The sequence below is a fragment of the Rhinolophus sinicus genome, linkage group LG04, assembly GCF_036562045.2.
Source record: "Rhinolophus sinicus isolate RSC01 linkage group LG04, ASM3656204v1, whole genome shotgun sequence".
In the NCBI taxonomy this organism is placed as follows: domain Eukaryota; kingdom Metazoa; phylum Chordata; class Mammalia; order Chiroptera; family Rhinolophidae; genus Rhinolophus; species Rhinolophus sinicus.
In genome coordinates, this window is record NC_133754.1 from 184,543,682 (window position 1) to 184,566,022 (window position 22,341).

Here is a 22,341-nt window from a genome sequence, read left to right on the forward strand (position 1 = left end):
GTGGATTCTAAGACGATGAGTTGAGCTCCTCAGATTCCAAGTGGGCCTGGGCTCCCCGCCAGCCTGGCCAGCGACTCTGCTTGCGTCTGTGAATAGCTGAGCGGGGGCCCCGGATGTCGGCTGGGGAGGTGACTGGAGGAAGTGGGGGCTGGCATGTCTGCGCCAAAGAAGGGGCCCTTCTGTGGTGGACCTTGGGACACTTGGGGCTGTGCAGTGCTGCGTTGGGGCATAGGGGACAGGAGCTGGGCTGCAAGCAGGTGCTCAATAAATAGAAGTTGGGTACGCGGCACAGAGTGGGGGTGCCATCTTATGTCTCCGCCTCAACCCCAGTTCAGGGTGGTGTGGGGAGCTGAGCTAGCACCCCCCGCCCGTACCAGAGTACCAGAGGGTCAGCCAGCCTTGTCTCTGTGTGTGGGAGGTCACCCAAGAGCTGTTGAGTGACCTCTGTGATGTGTAACCTGAGGGAGAGAGACACCAGGTGAGGCGAGGCCGGACTCCTTCAGGAAGAGTCCCCTGAGGAAGCGGCAAGGACCTGTGAAAAGGTGGCACAGGTCGGGGAGGGAGCCAGGGCCCTGTGATGGGGGCAGGGTGAAGGCAAGGTGCAGCCATGGGGGAGGGGAGGACAGAGTCGTCAGGACTTCTGGAAAGAGAGACAGTGCTGGAATCAGGTGAAGGAGAGGTGGAGATCAGGGTGACCCCCCCGCCCCCCGCTGGTGTCTGGTGCAGGCATTTTGATGATGGGGTGCTATTCACCTCAGTAGTGACACCCAGGAGAGGACCAGGCTTGGGGGCAGATCTGAAGCTCCCGTACCGGCCACAATGGGCTGCGCGAGCCCTAGAAACACACCAGGGGGGGCATCAAGGAGGCAGGTAGAGGCCCAGGTGTGGGAGTCAGGTATAGGTCGCGCTTCATGTCTGAGACCCCGGTGACAACAGGCAGGGCTCGGACAGTCTCAAGAACTCCGCTTGAGGATTCCAGGTTGCTGTCCTGGGCCTGCAGTGTGGTTGACAGGAGCGTCCTCTGCCCGTGGCCCAAGCAGGGCATCAGTTTGGACGGCTGTGCCCCTGCGAGAAGCCCCTGGGGCCCCCCAGACACATCCAGGTGGCTCTGAGAGTCAGCTGTGACCCCAAAGTCGTGTTGTTGGCAGGGGAGCAGCAAAATGAGTTCTGTGACTCATGAGACTTCGGCAGAACTCCCGGCGTGCAGGCGGGGGCCCTCCAGATTCAGGAGTCTGTGGCCGTCCCATGTCTGTCCCTCGGTGCGGGGGTGGGGTCAGGGGGGCTTCTTGGAGTAGATCCAGGCAGCCTGAGTTGTGTCTGTTCACGGGCTCCTCACACAGCCTCATAATGTTAAGCATGAACGGCGGCTCCTTTGCAGACCACAGGCCCACTCTAGGTGCTGGCACGAGCCTGCAATGCCAAGTCATCCCTGCGATGCCACCTCAGGCAGACAGGGAAGGCCGTCTGCAGTGGGCAGGGTGGCTTTCGTGGCAGACTGCCCCTGCCCCTAGGGGGCTGTCTGGGACATCTTTAAGGATTCTTTGTTAAGTCTCATTAAATATGCATCACCCCGTTAAACTTTAATGTCTCACTTTGAGGTGTCACATTTTTCACCTCCTCCTGGGACAAGGGAGGGCCGAGCTGCCAAGAGCTGATGTCTTGCACTAGGGACCCAGGCAGGGACAGTGGGGAGCCTGGCTTTTGTCCCTGGGCCAGTGCCTGGGCCCTGACAAGGCACCGCTTGGAGATAGTGCCCCAAACATCAGGCTGGAGGGCTCCACCATTAGAGTCACTCCACTGGGCTAAACGCTTCCTGGAAAGGGACCAACAGTGAATGTCTTAGGCTTTGCATGTTTGTCTTTGATTTCTTTTTAAAACCTTTTAAAAATGTGAACACTGTTCTTAGCTCATAGGCTGAACAAAAGCAGGCTGGAGCTGGGTTTGGCCTGAGGGCCATAGTTTGCAACCCCTGGGCTACAATATTGGCCTGGAGAGGGAGTAGAAAGAGCTTTGGAATCAGGCAGACCTGGGCCAGGAGAGGTGACCTTTAAAATAGTCACCCACCTGTGTGCCTTTGTTCCACCAATCAGAACAGGTGCCAGCTGTAAACAGTACATGAGGAGACTGATGTCCCTGCCTAGCTTTCCTACCTCTGCTGCCACATCCTCATCACCTGGAGAACCCCACCTCTCTGGGCATCTGTTCTCTCTCTAAAGTGGATACACAAACATTCTCAAAAGACTGTCTGGAGAATGAAATGAGACAAGGTAGGGAAACACTGGCCAGAGCAAGCCAGTTTATACCACAGGCTGCCCATCAGAATCACCCCAGGTCCTGAAAAACCACGGCAGACAAATCCACAGTTTGTCTGCTTTCACCACTTGTGCTTAACGTAGTGTTGGAAGTGCTAGCCAGAGAAGTGAGGCAAGAAAAAGAATTAGGAGGCATCCAAATTGGAAAGGAAGAAGTTAAAGGATCTCTGTTCACAGGTGACATGAAAACCCTAAAAATTCCACCACAACAGTTAGGAATAATAAACAAATTCAGCACACTAGTAGGATACATGGGCAGCTGGATGGCTTAGCTAGTTAGAGCACGAGCTCTCAACAAGGTTGCTGGATTAATTCCCACATGGGATGGTGGGCGGTGCCCCCTGCAGCTAAGATTGAAAATGGCAACTGAACTTGGAGCTGAGCTGCGCCCTCCACAACTAGATTGAAAGACAACTGGGAGCTGATGGGCCCTGGAGAAACACACTGTTCCCCAATATGCCCCAATAAAAATTAAAACAAACAAACAAACAAAAACTAGTAGGATACAAAATGAATAAAATCAGTTGTGTTTCTATACACTAATAATGAACAGTCTGGAAAAAAAAGTTAAGAAAACAATTCCATTTACAATAGTATAAAAAATGAATAAAATATTTAGGAATTAACTTGACCAAGGAGGTAATGGACTTGCACACTGAAAACTACAAAACATTGCTGAAAGGAATTAAAGATAAATAAATAAGTGGAAAGGCATCCCATGTTCATGGATGGGAAGACTTAATAGTAAGATCAATGCCACTGAAAGCAATCTACAGATTCAATGCAATTACTAGCATAGTCCCAACAACGTTTTTTTCAAAAATAGAAAAAATCCATCCTAAAATTCTTATGGAATCTCAAAGGACCTCCAAATAGCCAAAACAATCTTGGAAAAAAGAACAAAGTTGGAGGACTCACATTTTGTGATTTCAAAACTCACTACAAAGTTATCGTCATCAAAACAGTGTGGTATAAGGGCAGCTACATAGACCACTGGACTAGAATCGAGAGCCCAGAAATAAACCCTCACATATATGATCAAATTATTTTGACAAAGGTGCCAAGACCATTAAATGAGGAAAGCACAGTCTTTACAACAAATGGAGCTGAGAAAACTGGATAGCCACATGCAAAAACGTGAAGTTGAACTTTTACTTAACACCATAGACAAAAGTCAACTCAAAAAGTATCGAAGACCTAAAACTAGAAAACTCTTAGAAGAAAACCTAGGGCCAAACCTTCAGGGCATTGGACTTGGCAGTGATTTCTTGGATATAACACTAAAGGCGTAGGCAACAAAAGAAACAATAGACAAATTGGACTTCATGAAAATTATCAAAATTTGTGCATCCAATGGGTTCTCAGCCACAAGGTTGCCAGTTCAATTCCTTGAGTCCTGCAAGGGATGGTGGGCAGTGCACCCTGCAACTAAGATGGAACACAGCACCTTGAGCTGAACTGCCGCTGAGCTCCCGGATGGCTCAGTTGGTTGGAGTGCGTCCTCTCAACCACAGGGTTGCTGGTTCGACTCCTGCAAGGGATGGTGGGCTGTGCCCCCTGCAATTAGAAACAGCAACTGGATCTGGAGTTGAGCTGCGCCCTCCACAACTAAGATTGAAAGGACAACAACTTGACTTGGAAAAAAGGCCTGGAAGTACACACTGTTCCCCAATAAAAAAGTCCTGTTCCCCTTCCCCAATTAAAAATAATAAAAAAAATTTGTGCATCCAAGACATTCTGTGTCCTGTGTGCTGGGATTGGCGTGGGAGGGGGTGGGGGAGGCAGTGACCACACACTCCCCTACCTGAGGGCCTAAGGACCAAGGACAAGACCCTGTGTCTGAGGGTGACAGCGGGCCCAGCAGTCAGCAGCTTCACCCAAGCTTCCTAAAGAGGCTAACTCCCACAGCTCTTGTCCTGGCCCCTTCTGTCCCTCTCCCCATGGCCCCATTCTCTGGGTGTCCCCGTCTCTCTCTGTTTCTGTGTCTCTGTTTCTGTGTGTGTGTGTGTGTGTGTGTGTGTGTGTGTGTGTGTGTCCCTCATTCTCTCTATTGTATCTCTCTCTGTCTGTGTTACATGTTTATCTGTGTGTGTCTGTCTCTCTCCTTCCCTCTTTCTCTGTGTGTTTCTGCCTATATCTCTCTGTGCGTGACCATCTCCCTCTACCCATCTTCTTCCCCTTCAATGAAATATCAATCAGCCTGGCTTATTAAGTCCCATTATTTCTCAGAACATTTGCCTTTGAAATTTCAGCAGATGGGCCGGTCCTCGGCCAGTGCCTCTGGCTGCCCAGGCCACACAGCCTGCTGGGGGCTCATCCAGAGGGGCTGCCAGGTCCACCGCCCACTCCCCATTTGTGCAGATGCCAGACCTGCCTTCCTGAGATCTCTACCAGCCCTGGCGGCTCCCAGGCTGTGGGCAGCCCTCACCTGCCAGTGAGAGGAGGGCAAAGCGGGTCTGCCCTCTGGCTGGGAAGCGTCCCTGTAGGAGGAAGTGTGTGCAGGTAGAGTCGGTGGTCCCACGACCATGGCCCAGCCTGCTGTACAGTTCGCCCAGGTCTAAACCCCCAAGGTCTGAACAGTTGTGCCGCGGGGAAAGGGATCAACCTAGTTCTGTAGGCACTCAGGGGGTAAACTGAGGCACCAGAGCATCAGGTCCATGGCAGTGAGCACAGAGCAGCATTGGGGTGACCTTTCTTCAAGAGCGTAACTGCCTACCGCTGTGTTTGTTCCCCCTTCCCGCAGTCTTCTAAACACACCCCCTCCTGATCCTAGCCCTCATGTCCAGCTGTTTAAATGACAGTCCCTCCATCAGGCCTGGAGTCTGGCGGCGTGACTGGGCATCGCGGGGGGGAGGGGCTTCAGTGCATCCCCGAAGCCTCCTGATAGCCCTTGGAGTTGGATACTATTTTATACCCATTTTACAGGAGAGAAGGGTGAAGTTTCCATCATGTTGTCAAGTGACTTGTCCGAAGTCACACAGCTCACAGGAGGGACTGGAAGGGGGTCTCTCTGTGGGCACATGCTCAAGGGCTCCAGGCTTGACTCCCGGAAGGGGCCAGGGATTCGGCTCGTGGACCTTGGAGAGCCCAGGCCCTGAGCACAGGGCAGCAGGTGCAGCAGGAAGGACAATTCACAGAGGTGCTGTCCTCTGAGGGACAGTGGCTCATTCATGGGATGGGGGGGGTCTTGGCCCGGGTGTGGACCCCAGGGGCAGCTTGGTCTGTGTCCTGGCTGGGACGGGCAGAGAAATTCCAATGTATCTTCATTGACTCATGGCCACTTGTGTTGTCAAGCAATGCAAAGCATTCATTCATTCATTCATTCATTCATTCATTCATTCAGTGACTATTTACTAAATGCCTCCTTTGTGCCAGGCACTAGGCTAGACTCCAAGGACACACAGTAACAAGGCAAATGCCCTGCCTGCATGGAGCTATGTCCCTGTAGGGCAGGGGGACAGTGAACAAGCAAGTCTAGCGTGGCTTGATGCAGGAGGACCAGGGGCCTGGGCAGAGACTTGAGCATCTGGGGAAGGGTGTGCAGGAAGGTGGAACTCACATACACACACGTATTCACATGTGCACACGCATACACACTGTTCCTGGGCCCCGACTCTGGGCTCCGGAGCTCCTGGGCTCCCTCTGCCCCCACACTTACTGCTTAGCCCTGCAGAGGCCTTGTGGACGTCTGAGATGAGGCCCGAAGGAGGCGTGGGAGGGAGCTCACAGGGAAAAGTGTTCCAGGCGGTGGGAATAGCCTGTGCGAAGCCTGCAGTAGGAATTTGATATTTTGAGTGACTGAAAGAAGTTCTGTGTCTGGAGCAAGTGGCCTCAAATGGAGAAGAGGTACAGGTCGCGGGGGGTGGGGGGGTGGGGCGCGGGGGAGGCCAGTGCACATGGTGTGTGGAGAACAGATCTGCAAGGAGCAGGAGGGGAAGGGGGAGCCCTTGGTGAGCTCAGGGCAGCTGCCCCAAGGCCCAGAGGTCTAGGCTGAGCAGACAGATGTGAGAGGAGAGGTCTAGGGTATGGCTGGACTGGACATGATGACAGGTTGGTCTTTTGAAAACATCGATTGTCCCCAGGGATAGAAGGGAGCTGGTGTGGGGTGGTGGTGAAGGGATTGGATTCGAGTCCCCGCTCTCCCACTTCCAAGTGATGTGATCTTAGGCAAGTGGCCTCGTGCCTCTGAGCCTGTTTGTTTCTGTGAAATGCCCGATCAGTGCGACAGGCTGGGAACAAGCCCAGGATCGCAGGGGCTTCAAAGCACAAGGGTTGTCCCTCACTCGTCCATCCCACATGGGCCCCGGAAGCCAAGCTAACAGAAGCTCTACCACATGGAGGGTCCTGCACCCACTTTTAAATGCTCTGACCTAGAATTGGCCCACACCCCTCTCCATCATGTTGCACTGGGCAGAGCAAGTCACACGTCCATGTCTCACTTTGAGAGGGCTGGGAAGGGAGAGCCCCAGAAGTGGGTCCGATGGATCTCACCTCCTAGAGCATCAAGAGGATGCAGTGGGTGAGCCTCTGGGTGCAGTTGACTTGTGTGGAGCTGATGCTCCATACGGGGTGGAATGATTCTCCCAGGAGCAGGTCCTGGGCTCCCCTCCCCTCCCTGTGCCTCTGTTTCTCTTCCCTCCTATGACCTAGATCAAAGGCTTCGTCCGGGTCAGCCTTTCCCAAACCCAGTCTCCCCACAGATCCATGTGCCACTGTCAGATTTACAGAATTGTTTTCTTTAAGTCAACTCACTGGTTTGTCTATTTGCTTGCTTGCTTTGCCATGCGAGGAGAGGGGCCCTCGTGCAGAAGTGACTCGCTGCTCCTCCGTGCACAGGGATTCTCTAGCTTCTTCATGCTGCCCCCACTCGTCCCGCCAAGAGTCCCGTTGAGTTAATAATACACGAGACGTTGTGCTATATTTTCTATGGTGAGACCATGTATTAGAGCATGAGACACATGTGGCACAATAAAAGCTTGCGATACGTGCCTGCGTCACTTGACACCTGGAAGGTGCCTCTGGGTGTCCCAGCAGAGGGAGCGAGCTGAAGAAGGCACCAGCTCCCAGCGTGTGGGGCCATGGTTGAGAGCCCTGGTGCCTGGTGTGCACAGGGCTGGGCCTGAGTCCTGGCTCTGCCACTTGCCAGGTGTGTGACTTAGAGCAAGTGTGGCAGAGACTTTGGTGTCCTAGCCAGGTCCCCTTGGGTCCTCTTTACTGGTGCTATTGTCCCTCTGCCAGCTTCTTGGACTTTCCAGCCATTGACAGGAGGACGGATACAAAAACCCAGCCCAGTCTTAGGATGGGACAAATGCTGAGGGTACAGTGTATGCTCCAGAGCTCCTCACGGGATGAGGCAGAGCCTGGGGACACCTGAAACCGTGCCCTTGTGGGTCTCTATCCCTTGTCTGTCTTGCTTCCACCGCTGCTTCGGCTTCTCCCGGGAGCTCTTCTATGATAAAATTACATGCCGTGAAATCCTTTACTTGGGTCAGCTCCTGGGCGACCACCTAAGATAGCAAGTGACTAACTCTCTGAGCCTCACTTATCTCATCTGTAAAATGGACATAACATTCTCTATAGCATTCAGTTAGCATGAAGGACATTAGCTTGGGGCCTAATGATACTCTTCTGATTAATATGGAATATATAGCAATCTTGTCAGTCATTATATTGAGGAATGAAGCATTGCCCCTAAGGTAGTGGCGGGGGTGGGGGAGAATTCCTGGGTCTCCTGCACAGTGGTAAAGAGGAAGCAGCTTTAGAAAATGTCTGTAACCCCTTCCAGGCCCCACCCCACCCAGCCCTTCCCATCAGAAAAGTTCTCAGCCTTAGCTCTATGCTTATAACACAAACCCCCTCGATTCTTAGGTCATGAGTTGGTGCCTTGGAGGGTGGTCAGTTATGAGCCCAGTTTGGCCTCTGACGTGGTGACTTCCTGGAGATGTGGCCTGGGCCACGTGGGGCTCTGGGTTAGAGAGTGTAGATGTTTTCCTGTGAAGCCACCCCATTACAGGGGAGCTTGACAGTCTCCCTGCACAGTGGGCAGAGCTGATGGGCTGTCAAAGGAAAAAGCCATGGGCAGGGGTAACCTAGAGCTCACCCTGGGCCACTCACGTCTGCCAGAGAAGATCCAAGTGGCTGGGCAGCCCAGAGCAAGTCACATCACCTCCCTGGGCTGGTGTGACCATGTCTGTAAAGAGGGACACCTTGAATGAATAATGGATCAAGGCAGGAACAACTGTCGCCTGAGAGCAGGGCATGGTGAGCCTCTGTTCTCTAGCTCCTTCCAAGTCCGAGGGAGATGACTTGGCAATTTTGGAAACTGGTTATAAAAAGAAAAGGAGAAAGAGAAAAAGGAGGCTGGTCTGCCTCACGCCTTTCATAGTTTTTGGGTGAACATCTGTTAGGCTGGGGTAAAGCCACCCCACCGCATCCATGATAATGGTGACACCGGCCCATTTGGATGGGGCCACAAATTAGAGCTTAGGGCCTCCCTCCCAGCAACATCGCTTTCAGCTCCTCAGGAGGTCTCCGTTACTTCCCAGCACTGATGAGGAAAAGGCCTCTCAGTCTGTAGCAGAGGGGATTCAGGCCGGCGAGCGCTGAGCTAACCACTGGGCCACTGTGTCCTCCTCTTAAGAGCCTCACCCCTCCTCTCTCGGAGCCTCAGACCCATGCTGGGTCCTTCCAAGACTCTGCCCGAGGCCAGGAGGACGTTTGGGACCCAAGGACACCCCATGGGGTCCAGGCTTCAGGGAGCCCCTTGTCTGAGCCCAGGCCTGTCTTCCCCATCTGCCGGCCACTTCTCAGACCTGCAGTTGAGGTTTCCTGCAGAAAAGCATCCTCAGAGCTGCCGTTGGTTCTTATTAAGGCATGGAAGGAGGGGCTGTCTGCCTTTCCTCTCCCCTCCCCTCCCCTCCTCACTGCACCTTTCACCCCAGGGAAAAAATCCTAGTAAGAATGACTAACATCAACTCAGCCCAAGTTACCAAGACAACCTTTCCTGCCCACCGCTGGCTGGCAGAAAGAAAGGAGATGCTGGAGGGGAGACACCACCCACTCCCAGCAGCCTCATAGCCCCCTCCTTCCACTGGGTCCTGCCAGGAGAGGCCCAAGCTGTGGCCAGGGGACCGGCGGGCACCCCTGCGTGGGGCTGTCAGGTTTTGGGCTGTGGCTTTCAACTGAGAGATGCTGCCTTCACAGCAGATTTGATTCTCTCAGCTTCCCAGTGGTGAGATAATTGAGGGGGGAGTGACGACACGATGGAACGGAATCCTCTCCACTGTGGAAAAAGCTCAGTCACAGCTGCCTCCTCCTGCTGCCTGCTGCTTTATCAGGACCAGTTCCAAATTTGGAGCCCAAGGGTCCTTTGGGAAGGACAGCACAGGGTCCAAGATGAGGGAGCTAAGGAGTCAGACTGGTCTGGTTCCACTGTTTCTAAGCTGTGTGACTTTGGGCAAGTTGCTTAACCTCTCTGAGTCCCAGTACTGACTGGACACTAGCTACTGACTTCATGGGGTTGTTGAGACAATCAAATAAGAGAATGTAAACACTTTGTGGACAGCTCCTCCCATGAGCCTGGCATCTAGAGAGTGCCCAGTAAAAGCAAGGTGCTGGCATGAGTGCCAGGTGTATGTCTGCCCCAGCCCCAGCCTCCTGTGGGTGGAGCTCAGAAGGGAGCTGCCACAGGGAAGGGGACTGACATTCGGACAGATGCCACTGGGCACCAGGCCTGCTCAGTGCTTGCAGCCACGCTGCCCAGGATGGAGCATTAAGACCCTGTTTGCTGTTGTTTCAACAGGTGAGGCTCAGTGAGCAACTGCCCAACAGCACTCAGCAGGGAGGGCAAGGTGGTGGGATCCTCTTCCAGGCCCGTGGGGTTCGAGGCCCAAGGTTTTCCCACTGGCCTTCAAGCTGCCCCACAGCCGGTGCAGGGCCTGCCCCTGGCAAACGTGGGAGACTGGAGCGTCGGTGTCACCCTGAGGCCCTCTGACAGGCCATGGTCCTCTCGGCCACCCACCCCTGAGACTTTCCCTGGCAGTGGCCATGCTTCTACCCCTTTGTCCTTGTGGCGACCTCAGAACTGTGACAAAAGCCCTGGGACACACAGACTCCAATCACCTGTCATTAAGTACCCTCCATGGTGGCAGCCCTAACTGAGAAGAGGCAAATGAAGAGCTCAGGAGAGAATGACTCAGTAAACCGATTGGCTGAATCCAATCAACTGGAGAGTGGGAGAGGGGCGGGGGCGGGGCAGAGGGAGCCTGGTGGAGTCAGGCCAGTGGAACAGAGGGGAGAATGAGGGGCTGCCCGGAGACCCCTGGGAGTCCAGTGCTATAGGGCTGTGGCCCCATGAGGTGGTGGGCAGGAGTGTGGGCACCTCAGCTGGGCCTCGCTAGTCCTTGAGCCATTCAGCCGGCTGAGAAAGTAATCCCCAAATCTCTGGGCCTGGCAAAATCATTTCTGTGCTGGGTTAGCGTCTTTCAGCCCCAAGAAGGCTTAGAATTAAGGATAGGCACGTTTAAAAGAATCAAAACAATAATATTAATATCTCTGTCTTAAGTGTGTGCAGGTTGGGTAGTTTCGGTATTTGTAAAGTTCAGAGAATTTGGCTGATTAAAGGAGTCGTCCAGCTCTGTGACTTGAATCGAATATATGAAATCGAGTACTTGATTTAGACCTGTAAGTTGCACTTTTAGGAAGTTCGTAAACAGTGCTGGAATTCACCACGTTCATCAATTCAGTGTGGTAGATGTACAAATAATGTGCTCGAATCTACAGAGAGGCCTGTTTCTCAGTCAGACTTAAAAAGAAAACGGAATATATTGAATTTATTTATGCAGTTTAAAATGTTTAAAGGAGCTTGATTAACTAGTTATGGAAATGGCACCAAACAGTAATAAAACGGCCCCTAAGGGGGATTGTTCAGCTGTGCTAAATTTGTAAACATATACATAGAAACAGGATAGTAAGCTATGTAAAGTGAACTTAAAAGCTTCAGAAAGAATGGCATTTCTGAATGTATAACATTCGTGACGCCAGTGTTAATATTTAAAATCAAAGTCATCGTCTGAGTAATCTTTTCTGGGCACAAAAGCCCCCCTGCAGGGAACATGGATTCACTCACAAGGGTACATTCCTCTCCCCATTCAAAACTTACCCTCCCCCGTACCCTACCTGCCATGTCCCTTCCCAAGAGGTGAGCTCTGGAGGTGGCACTGGCTGTAGGTACAGGTTTGTGGTTAATGGGCTGATGTCTGGCTTCAGGGGGCAACATTTGGATCTTTGATCCAGGCCTTGATCTTGGATCGAGGTCTCTGATTGCAGGGGACACCCCGAGGCCTTTAGTTGGCGTCGGTGTCACCATTGGAGGAAGGACGTGCCTAGCTCCAGCTACATTCAGGAAGTGTTCAAGGTAACAGAACAAGCTGTGCTATGGTTACACACCAGCGATGTAGATATTAACATGTGTAATCTGGTAACGATCCATTTCACAGATGAGAAAACTGAGACGGAGAGCTGGTGAAATGGCAGAGCTGGGACTTGGCCCCGAAGAGTCTGACTGTGGAACCTCCTTTCTCCTTCAGCATCTCGCTGGATCCTCCACCACCTCTGGGAAGTAGACATTATTGTCCCATTGTGCAGATGAGTCATTTAAAGCTCAGGACGTCTAGAACTTCTCCCAAGGCCACATGGCCAGCATGGGACATACTCAGTAGCTTCTGGCCCTTCTGACATCTGTACAGTCAAATCCAGTAGGGGAGATGGACTTTGAACGGACAGTATTTGGGGGGCTTTTTAATTATAGTCATGGCCAATGTTTTGCAGGCGAAGGGCGGGGGCTCAGAGTGCACCCAGCAGGGAGACCTGGGCAGGCTGGGTGGGTGCGGGGCCTGAGGTGGGCAGCACGGGAAAGTGTATCTTGACTTTGAACTTTCTCCAAAGAACAACTGGAGGTGACTGAGAGTTCTGAGCATGGAAGAGTTGTCCGGTTAGACTGGTGTTTGTAACCATCCGTCACGGGAGGGCAGCAGAATGAGCCAGGGAGGCCAGAGAGGGGCTGCCCATGTGTCCAGGCAAAGGGATTAGGGGCTGGGCCAGCCTGGTGGCCCTGGGCAGGTTGGTGCTTGGAGAGCAGTTTAGGAGGCAGCCTGGACAGGGTTCAGCAAAGGTGGGGTGGCGGAGGGACCGGGCATTAAGGAGGACCTCCAGGGCCAGGCTGGACACCTCTCTGCGGGGATCCCCTGGCCTACCAACCCCAGGGCTCCAACCCCAGGGCCTTCCACTGGCTCTGACTGAGGCTGCTCGAGGGACAGAGAAGTGTGGCCTCACCGACTGTCTATGGCAAACCAGCCTGTCGGGCCCCCCAGCCTGGCCGGAGGTGCCCTCGCAGCGACCTGAACCACTTAACTCCCCCCAAAGGAGTCCGGGTAATTCGGTCTCTGTGTTTACTCCTGCGGGTGAGTGCTTCTGAATCTTTCATCTTGACTGCTGACTGTATCAAAATTCCCGTGGTAATTGGATCAGGTGCAGTATTTTCCATGAGGATATTAAATCAGGCCTTCTGCCCGCGTCCAGAACGATCCGTTTCAGAATATAAAGACGCAGGAGATGGCATTACCCAAGGTATTTTTCCTCCTTTAAACTATCTCCCCTCCTCTTAATCATGGCAGCTCTTTATTTGTTGCCAAATAAATTGGGTCGTCCTCCCCTCCCCCAGTATTAGCCAAGGGAGAGAAAAGATTGTTGCGGGTTGAAGAGGGAGAGCAGGGGCATGAGTGAGACCGGCAGGGGTGTGACAGCAGAGGTTTGCCCAGCACTGTCCCACCTCTAGGCACCTGTGGGCTCAGGCACAGGGCCAGCAGTGGGGAGGAGGAGACGGCCAGCCACTTCCCTTTCCCCAGTCTCTCCATCGGCCCCTGGGAGGGCCACATGGAGAGTGTGTGCTAGGCACTCAGCTAAGCTGGGAGCCCCCATCAGCCAGCCTTCAAGGTGGGACATTTTGGCGGTCTGTAAAACTGTAGGAGAGAAGCTCAAGGACACAGCCAGACTCAGGATTGGGAGCTGGAAAGAAGCTCAGAAACATTTCGTTGTTAAAAAAAAAAAAAAAAAAGGAGGGGCAAGTTTTAAGGTCACATCAGAGGCCGATGAGGCCATGTCGAAACGGCTGCCGTTGGAACAAGACAGGAATGGTGGCTGCACAGTGCGAATACATTAAATGCCATGAAGAGTACGCTTTAAAATGGTTACGTTTATGTGAATTCGCCTCCATTTTAAAAAGCGGCTCTGTCACAATGCCGTGTGACCCTCCACTGACTCATTTTGATTGTTCAACCAATATTGATTGAGCCTCTGTTCTGTGCCAGGCACTGTTCTGGGGCCTAAAAAGTGACTGAACAAAACACAGGTCTTGCCTGGGGAGTGCTGGCGTCAGGGGTGGGGGGACAGATGACCACGTGGTGAAAGTGCTGGGGAGAAAAATGAAGCAGGGAAACAGGTGAGCAGTGGGGTTGGAGCAGGTGGCCCTGAAAAGGTGACATCTGAGCAGTGACTGGAGGAGGGGAGGACACCCAGGGGGCAGAGAGCTGGGGAAGAGCAGTGGGGGGAGGCCCGACGACAGCGGGGCCCATCAGGACCTCAGCTTGTACTCTCAGCGAGCCAGGTACTGTTGGAGGGTTTCAGGCAGAGGAAGGTCTTGATCCAACAACAAGGTGCCTCTCACTGCTGGGTGCAGGGGGCAGGGGCCAGCCCAGGGAGGGCAGGGGGGCGGCCAACGCAGTCATTTAGGTAAGAGTTGGTGGTGGAAATACAAATTAAAACCACAGAGAGATCTCAGTACACAGCCTCCAAAATGGCTAAAACTAAGGACAGACGATGCCAAGTGTTGTCATGCACCTGGAGCGACTAGAACTCTCCTACAATGTTGTGGACGTGTAAAATGGCGTGGTCATTTTGAAGACATGCCAGGAAGTTTCTGATAAAGTTAAACATACATCTACCCTATGACCCAACAGTTTCATTCCCAGTCATACACCCGAGAGAAATGAGTGCTTATATTCACAAAAAGACACGCACGAGAATGTTCACAGCAACTTTATTTACAATCACCCCAAATTAGAAACAGTCTAGATGTCCAGCCACAAGAGATTGGGTGAACATCTTGTGATGTATTCACACAATGGAAAACCACACAGCCACAAAAAAGAAGGAACCTCCCAATACACGCAGTGACATGGTTGGGTCTCATATAAAGTAATATTTAATGTCTAACAAACAAGACAACAGGCACAAAAGTTACATATGATATCATTGCATTTTTCTGAAGTTCTAGAACCTGCAAAGGGATCTGCAGTGACAGAAGGGCAGCTTCCTTTGGAGATGTGGTAATGACAAGAAAGGGAGCATAAGGGAACTTTCTGGGGTGACAATGTTCTTTGCCTTAATCTTGATAGTGTTGTCACATGTGCATATATTATACATGTAACAATTCATCAAACTATATACTTATTTGTGTATTTCACTGAATATAAATTATATCTTGGGGAAAAAAACTGATCGAAAGATAGATAGATAGATAGATAGATAGATAGATAGATAGATAGATAGATAGATAGATAATGACAATGGTGGCTCCAAGCAGGTGCTAGTGGCAGGTGGGCAAGGGGGCAGAGGTCCCGGAGAAACTTCCCTCCCTCGACTCACTGCATCCAGACCCGGGCACCGTGTAATGCCAGCCACCTCCCGCCCTTTCCGTGGATCCCGCCCCTTACTTCGATTAGAGACAGCCTGGGTGAGCAGATGCCTGCCTCCATTGGGGCAGGTGGCTTGAGGAGGCAGATATTTATTTTGGGGACCCAGCCTGTTTGTCCAATGGGGGAGGGGCCGGCAGCAAGCATCGTGGGACCAGATTCCTGATTATAACTTCATAACAGGCACTGGCTATTCGGGACGCGCTGATATTTATGGAATAAATACGGTGCGATTTATGGCCGTATCTCCCTCTGATGTCCCATCTGATATGCAATTCAATTTCTTTTATTGTCTTTGGGCTTTAGCCATGGAGGAGAATGCATAAATAAATAAATATATGGGCAAATGGCAGCCGGCAGGCCAGGCTGGGGCTGCCAGCCCCCCGTCTCCAGTCCCATATTAGGCCCATCGATCACACGTTATGAAGCCGGAGACTGTCCCCCAGCTGGGACAGGGAGCAGACGAGCTGGTCACTCTCCATTATTTAGGGGCCTCCACTGGCAAGCTGCCCTGCCTGCCCTCTGCCTGCCACCAAGCCATGGCGTCCCTACTCGGGACCTGAGCCTGTACATCTCTGCTGCTCGCTTGCAAGAACCCCGGAGGCCCAGGTGTCCCTGCTCTTCTGAAAGTGGAGAGCACCGTGGACTTGTGACATGTGCTTCTGCCCGGCTCTCCCAAGGGAACCCCACGCCAAGTGGCCAGGCACGCACCTGTGAGGCCTGGGAGCCTGGGTAAGTCACCATCCCCACGCCCCATGTCCTCATCTGAGAATAGGGGTAGCAGCCTTTAACCTATGGTAGCTTCAAATGTGCGGGAGGGTCTGCATCCAGCTTGGGCCATAGGCTGGGCATCCACTCTGCACATATAAGCGCTGACGGGGCACTTACTGTGCAAGGGGCTGGGGGAACTGGCAGACGCATCTCTGTCTTAAGTGAGGCTCTGTTCTGGGGGGACATAAGGGCTCAGTGGCTGGGGCCTGGGCTCATCCCTGACCCCCAGGACTGACCCTGGCCCCTGCCCCTGTTGAAGCACAGGACCCTAGCCTGTGGGAGGACACAGCTGGAGAGCCCTGGGAACCCACTTCCAGGCTGCCCTCCATAGCCATTCTGTGGCCCCACTTCATGCAGACTCCTGTACCCCATGATTTAGGGCCCACAGTACCCCTCCCTGTGCCCCTTGGGACTCTGCCTGAGAGACCAGCTTCTGGCTTCGAGTCTCCCACCCCCACTGCTCCCCATTCAGAGTGGGCTCTGAACCCTGCAGGCCCCCATCCAGGCCAGGCCAGGCCATGGTGCCTAGGAGAAGCCTGCAGCTGCTTGGAGCTCCAGGGCCTGGATGGGCCTCCCTTCCCATCAGCCCAGGGCTGGTCCCCCAGCTCCCCCAAGGCTGCCTGCTGCCAGGCCCACCCTCCTGTACCCACACCTCTCAGCCTTCAGGAGAGTTCTATACCAGGTTCTGCCACACACACCACTTACACACACACAGCACACACATACACGTACCACGCACACACACCAGTTACACACACACACACAGCACGCATAAGAATACACACATACATACCACACACAGACACACCATACACACATACAGCACACACATGCACACACGCACTGTATACACACCACTTATGCACACCAATACACATGTGAACACATATATATACATCACACACATACACCACACACACATACCACACACTCTACTCACATGCACCTCCACGCACATTCAGAGGGTGCCAGAAAATATATACACATTTTAAGAAAGGAAAAAAACTGTATTAATTGTAATACTCAATATATACCGATCACAAAAGATGAATACAAGTCACGTTTGACTTCTGCAATTACAAGAGGTGCTCAAAGTGGTTCCCATCAGCGTCCAGACACTTCTGATTACGGTGAACTGCTGCTTGAGGTACGTTGACCAAAGTGTCCACTTGTATACAATTTTTTGGCACCCTGGTATACCACAGGCACACACACACACCACACACCACACACACCCCACACGCAGATCCAAATGGAGGCCTGACAGCTCCAACACATCCCTGTGACACAGCCCCGACTGTCTCCATTGTAGAGACAAATTTCCCTGCTGGGCGTGGGGACAGGCAGTAAACCGTGGAACAGGCTGGTCTCTGGCTGTGATGGGGAAAGGTGTTTCAGCGGAGAGAACAGCATTGTGTAAATGCATCGCAGCCCATGAAGAGCTCCCTAAACGCTTGCAGAGGGAGTTCTAAGCAGACCCGATGCTGTGGACCCTCCTAAATGTGGAAATTGGGGGAGGCTGGGGAGACCAGGGCAAGGAGGCTGCCAACAGCATCAGAGAGAACTGAGTTCAAATCCTGCCCGAACCTAGCCAGGTCACTTAGGCGTTACTTTGCTTCCCTGAGCCTCAGTTTCCCCATCTGCAGCGTGGGGCTAATGCCCCCTCCCCACCAGGATTGTCTTGAGTAGAAATCTGGATGATTTTATAGTCAGGTGGTAGGGATAGGCCTGTCCCAGTGAGGGGAGGATGACGAGTCAGCCCTCCAAGAAGGCAGCAAAGGGGCTTCCTCTAGCCCCACCCCTAACCTCCTGGCAGCCCCACTGCTACCACCACCTGTGGGGGTTGCTCTACTCACATCCCTGTCCTCTGGGGCCCCCACTGCAGCCCCACGCCCTCCTGGGGGAGGCATAGATTTGGCAACCTTACCGTTTTATTTTCTAGGCGCTTTCTCCTCTGCCTTGCATGGGCCCCAGCAGGCGGCATAAATTTCCTAAGCAGAGCCCCATTAGCGCAGGAACCGGAATGCTAATCGGCTCCACAGGGTCCCAGGCTGAGAATCCCGCCTTTCCCTGACATTTGTAAAGTTCACGTTTTCCAACTAGAGCCACGTGAAGGGGTGAAGGGCAGGCGCTCTTGCACTTGTACGTCACCTCCTTCTTGGGCTCGCCAGCTCCTTGCCTGCCCCTGGCCTTCACCCCCCTTTAAAGAGCCAGAACCCCGGGAGAAGAGCCCTGACTGGAGCTTGGGCTAGCTGCCAGATTTCTCCCTCCCTTCCTCCCTCCCAGGTGCTTTCATATAGTCACTTGTTCACTTATTCATTCACTCCGTACTATTTATGGGACACCTAGTACATACCCTGCCTGGGTGTATGTCAGAGCAGGAAGCCACAGGAAGATCCTTGTCCTCTGGGACTGACAGTCTAGTGGGAAAGAGGAACGTGGAACTAATAACAAGCGTTAGTGGTGCCATCAAGTCGGGGTGGGGCATCAGGGAGGGCTTCCTGAGGAAGTGACATTATCCTGAAGCCTGAGGCCTAGAGGAGGAGCAGGAGTCAGCCTGCTAAGAAGTAGCAGAAGAGCATTTTCAGGCAGAGGGACTGGCAGGTACAAAGGTCCTGGGGTAGGAGGGGGCCTGGCATGCGTGAGGGTTTGGAGGAGGCTGGCTGGTGAGGCAGGAGTTGTGGGGTCTTAGGAGTTGAGGTCCTAGAAGCCCCTGCAGGGTCATGCTACGCCCTGGGGACAGACAGGGCTCCGACTGAGGCTTGCAGGACCCCACATGGTCCCAGCAGTGCTCTCAGCACTCAGATTAAGAATCCCTACGGCAGCTGGAGTGCAATTGTCACTTTTCCATGTCTTTTCCTCCCTTGCTGGGCTCCGGGGATGACTTAGAATCGTTGTTTCCTCATCCTCAGCAGAAAAGCCAGAAAGAAAATTACTGTTGAAGACAGCTTTCCTGCAGTGGCTCCACCGGTGAGGAGCAGTGTCTGTGTTGGGCTGGTCACTCTGCTGGAGGACTCTGTGCCCTGCTCCGCTGCTTGGCACCCCCTGGGTAGTGCATCTCTATTTATTCATGCCACCAGTGAGGAAGAGTGGGCAGCCTAGGCGTAAATGTGGCCCACCCAGCCCCCACCCTCAGGGAGTTCACAGTCCAATGGGGGAGACACACCACAGACAGATAAACAAGTACAAACATGAGAAGTCAAGTGTGACAAAGGTTAGGGAGGAAAACAACGCTGGGGGCAGGGGCAGGAAGCACAAGGGAAGGCCAGGGGGAGGGCCCAGGACAGCTTGTCCACCAGGGCGCCTGGGGCAGGGCAGGTTGCCGAAATCTGCAGGAACAGCTCCAGGCATAAGGAACAGCATGTGCAAAAGCCCTGAGGTGAGAAGTGCTGGATGTGTTTGAGAAGGAGCCCGGTATGGCCAAATCCAAGTGGCCAAGGGGACAGGGTGGCAGGTGTGGTCAGAGACATGGGAGGGGGGTGATCAGGTTGTACCTCCAGCTGGGAGGGTTTGGCCCAGAACTGGGGGCAGAGGCTGTTTGAGAAGCCTGGAAGGAGAGGCCCTCACTTTAAGCATGCGTGCATTCATCCATCCATCATTCATTCACAATCAGTCATTCAGATTCACTCATTTTTTATTTATTCATTCATTCATTGTCTTTTATTAGGCATTCTGTGAACCCCCACTCTGCTGCCTGTTCAGGGGATGAATCAGACCCTTCCCTGCCTACTCTCAAGGGGCCCCGATTCTGAGGTGGGGGCAGACAGGCAAGAAAACCCACTGAGGGGCAGCTGGGATATTTATTCTACCCACAGGGTGGGTTCCATAGCCCTGGTCTCCCTGGCTGGGCAGCATGTGGGTGCAATTGGGCTGTGTGTGGGTGATGTCTGGGCATAGCAGGGACCCAGCCACGGGCATTTCCTTAGGGGATGGTTCCTTGGTTGCTGCCCTGGACCCTGGGTGTCTGGAGAAAGTGGGAGCTGGACCTAGCAGGGGCCAGAGGCTGGGTCTAGGGCTGGAACACCACCTCTTTACTCTCAGCACCCCAGTGTTTATTCTGATCACTTCTACCAGTTTATCATCGGGGCCCCCAAAATCAGGGCAAATGTCACCATCATTCATCACCCTGTCCCCTGTGCAGGCTCAGGGCTTGTTATATGGACTCAGTAAAGTTCTGTCCAGTGGATGAATGATGGATGGACAGCCACTGTTACCTCCCTCAAAGCCCAGCCTCTGGCCCCCGCACCACCCAAAATGGGCCATTCTTTATCTAACTGGGTCCCCTCGATTTGAAGGGCTCCCCAGGCTGACTCATTCTGGGTCCCACACAGCAATGGGGTGGAGATAGTTGCTGGTTGAATGGTGCCATGCCCCGAGGCCAGCCATGTCCCTCAGCCTGTCTGAACTTGTTAACTTCAGGGAGAAGACACTCTGTGAGGGTGACAGCTGAGGGGCCCTGTGTCAGCTCCCACCAGCAGGAGCCCTGCCTCTCTGTCTCGCCTCCCATCCTCTTACAGGTCTCCACTGAGCTGTCACCTTCTCTGAGAAGCCTCCCCTGATTGCCCAAACTAAACTCACCCTCTCTCGGAGTTCATCTCAGCCCCTCATCTATTTCCTTTGTGGTTCTTACCAGTGGTCTGTCACTACCTGATTCATTGGTTTGTTTCCTGGGTCAGTGTCTGTCTCCCTCGTTCTCTGGGAAGCCCCATGAGGTTGTGGGCTACCCACTGCCTGCACCATGGCTACCCCGGTGCCCAGCACAGGGCAGGCCCAGAGCACGTGCTCCCTAAAGGAAGGAAGGAAGGGAGGAAGGAAGGAAAGAGTAAAGTAGAAAGGAGCATAGGCTCTGGGACCGGGCCCACTGGGGTTTGAATCCAAGCTCTGTTGCTGACTAGCAGGGTGGTCTTGGGCAAGGGGCTGCCTCTGGCTGAGCCTCAGTTTCCCTGTTGGCACTTTCCTGTGCAGGTGGTATACTCAGTCCATGCCTGGCCCCCAGGAAGCCTGTGTGATGGCCACGTTGTCCTTGCTCAGAAGAGCAAGACAGCACCCCAGAGGGTGATCACAGTGCAGGGTCCTAGGGGGCTGGGTGTAGCCAGTCACTAAATTCTCTTCCACGGTTCCCCATACACAGACCCCCAGTTCTGACTTCCTGCCTGTCTGCCTGTCTGCTGAGCAGGTGGAGTCTCCCCACTGGACAGCAGGGAAGACTGAGGCCCAGGCATGCAGACTTACAGTGCCTTGGAGCCAGACAGAGTGTGGCTCTTATTGTCCAGATGGGGAAAACGAGATTCTCCAGAGGGCCAGGGCGCACCCAGGTGCCACAGTGAGTCTGGGCGAAGCTCCTTCCCAGGCCTCCAGGGCAGAGCCCCAAGCCTGGGGCGGGGGCTGCTTTCCCCTGTGCTGCTGCCCCCAACCTGGGGCTCCATCCAAGGAGGCTGTGGAGCTGTCAGGTGGGATCAGCAGGGTCCTGGCCCCATCTACCCAGATTTAATTAACAGGCCTTTCATCTCTGTCTAGAAGGATTCCGCTATCTTCTGTCTTCTTAATTAATGTTCATTAAGCAAATCAGAACAGGGTTTTTCTCCCTCCTTTCTTCTCCTAGAAGGTTTTAACCCTTGGTAGGGGGACTGTAGGGAGGGGAGTGTGCCACCTTTGCTTGCAGTCCCAAGCAGGAGGCCAGGCCTCGCAGAGACTCCCGAGGTCCCTGGCACAGGCACATCCCCCACCAGCCATATACAGACCCTCCTCCCACACCACCTCCATGCTGGCCCCCTTGGATTCCACCTCCATCCAGCTTCCTGAAAGAAACTGACATGAGATGAGCTCTGCTGCTCGAGATCCTTCCCGGGACACCTGCCACCACAGGGACACTAGGTTAAGACGAGGGGCAGGTTGTGGGGCTGGGTCTCAACATTCAAGGCTGCAGGGAAACTGAGGTCATGTGACCTGTGGCTTCTGTGGCCCGGCAAAGACCTGGGTTTCAGGTACTGTGTGTGGAGAGGGGCCCCTGGCTATAGGGCAAAGATGCCTTGGCTGGGGTTGTGGTGGGTCCTGTTGGGAGGTGACACTCAGCCTTCTCTTGATGGAGAGCTGGCAGCGTGCATATTGTTGCCCCGTGTCCCAAATGGTGACTTCCAGTTCTCCTGGGTCATTCCAAGTCTCTTTCCTACAGTACCAGAAGTGTTTATTGTCACGCAGATTTGGGGAGTTATCCTGACACTTTTTGGGTGGATAGACACTCCATGCCTGGGGACCACACTTTGCTTCCTGGCATCTGTGGACCCCAAACCCTCCTTGACACCCATCCTGGGAGGAGCTGATCGCAGGGATGAGACCTGGTATCGTCCCACTGTGAATGTGTCCTCAGCAAACCACGTCCTCTCTCTGGGCCTCAGTTTCCCCTTTGTATAACCAGTGCCCTGGACCCAATGACTTCTGGTCCCAGGTACACCGGCTTTGCAGGACTGGCCAAGGTGTCCTTGGCCACCAGGGGGCGAGAGAAGCCAGTC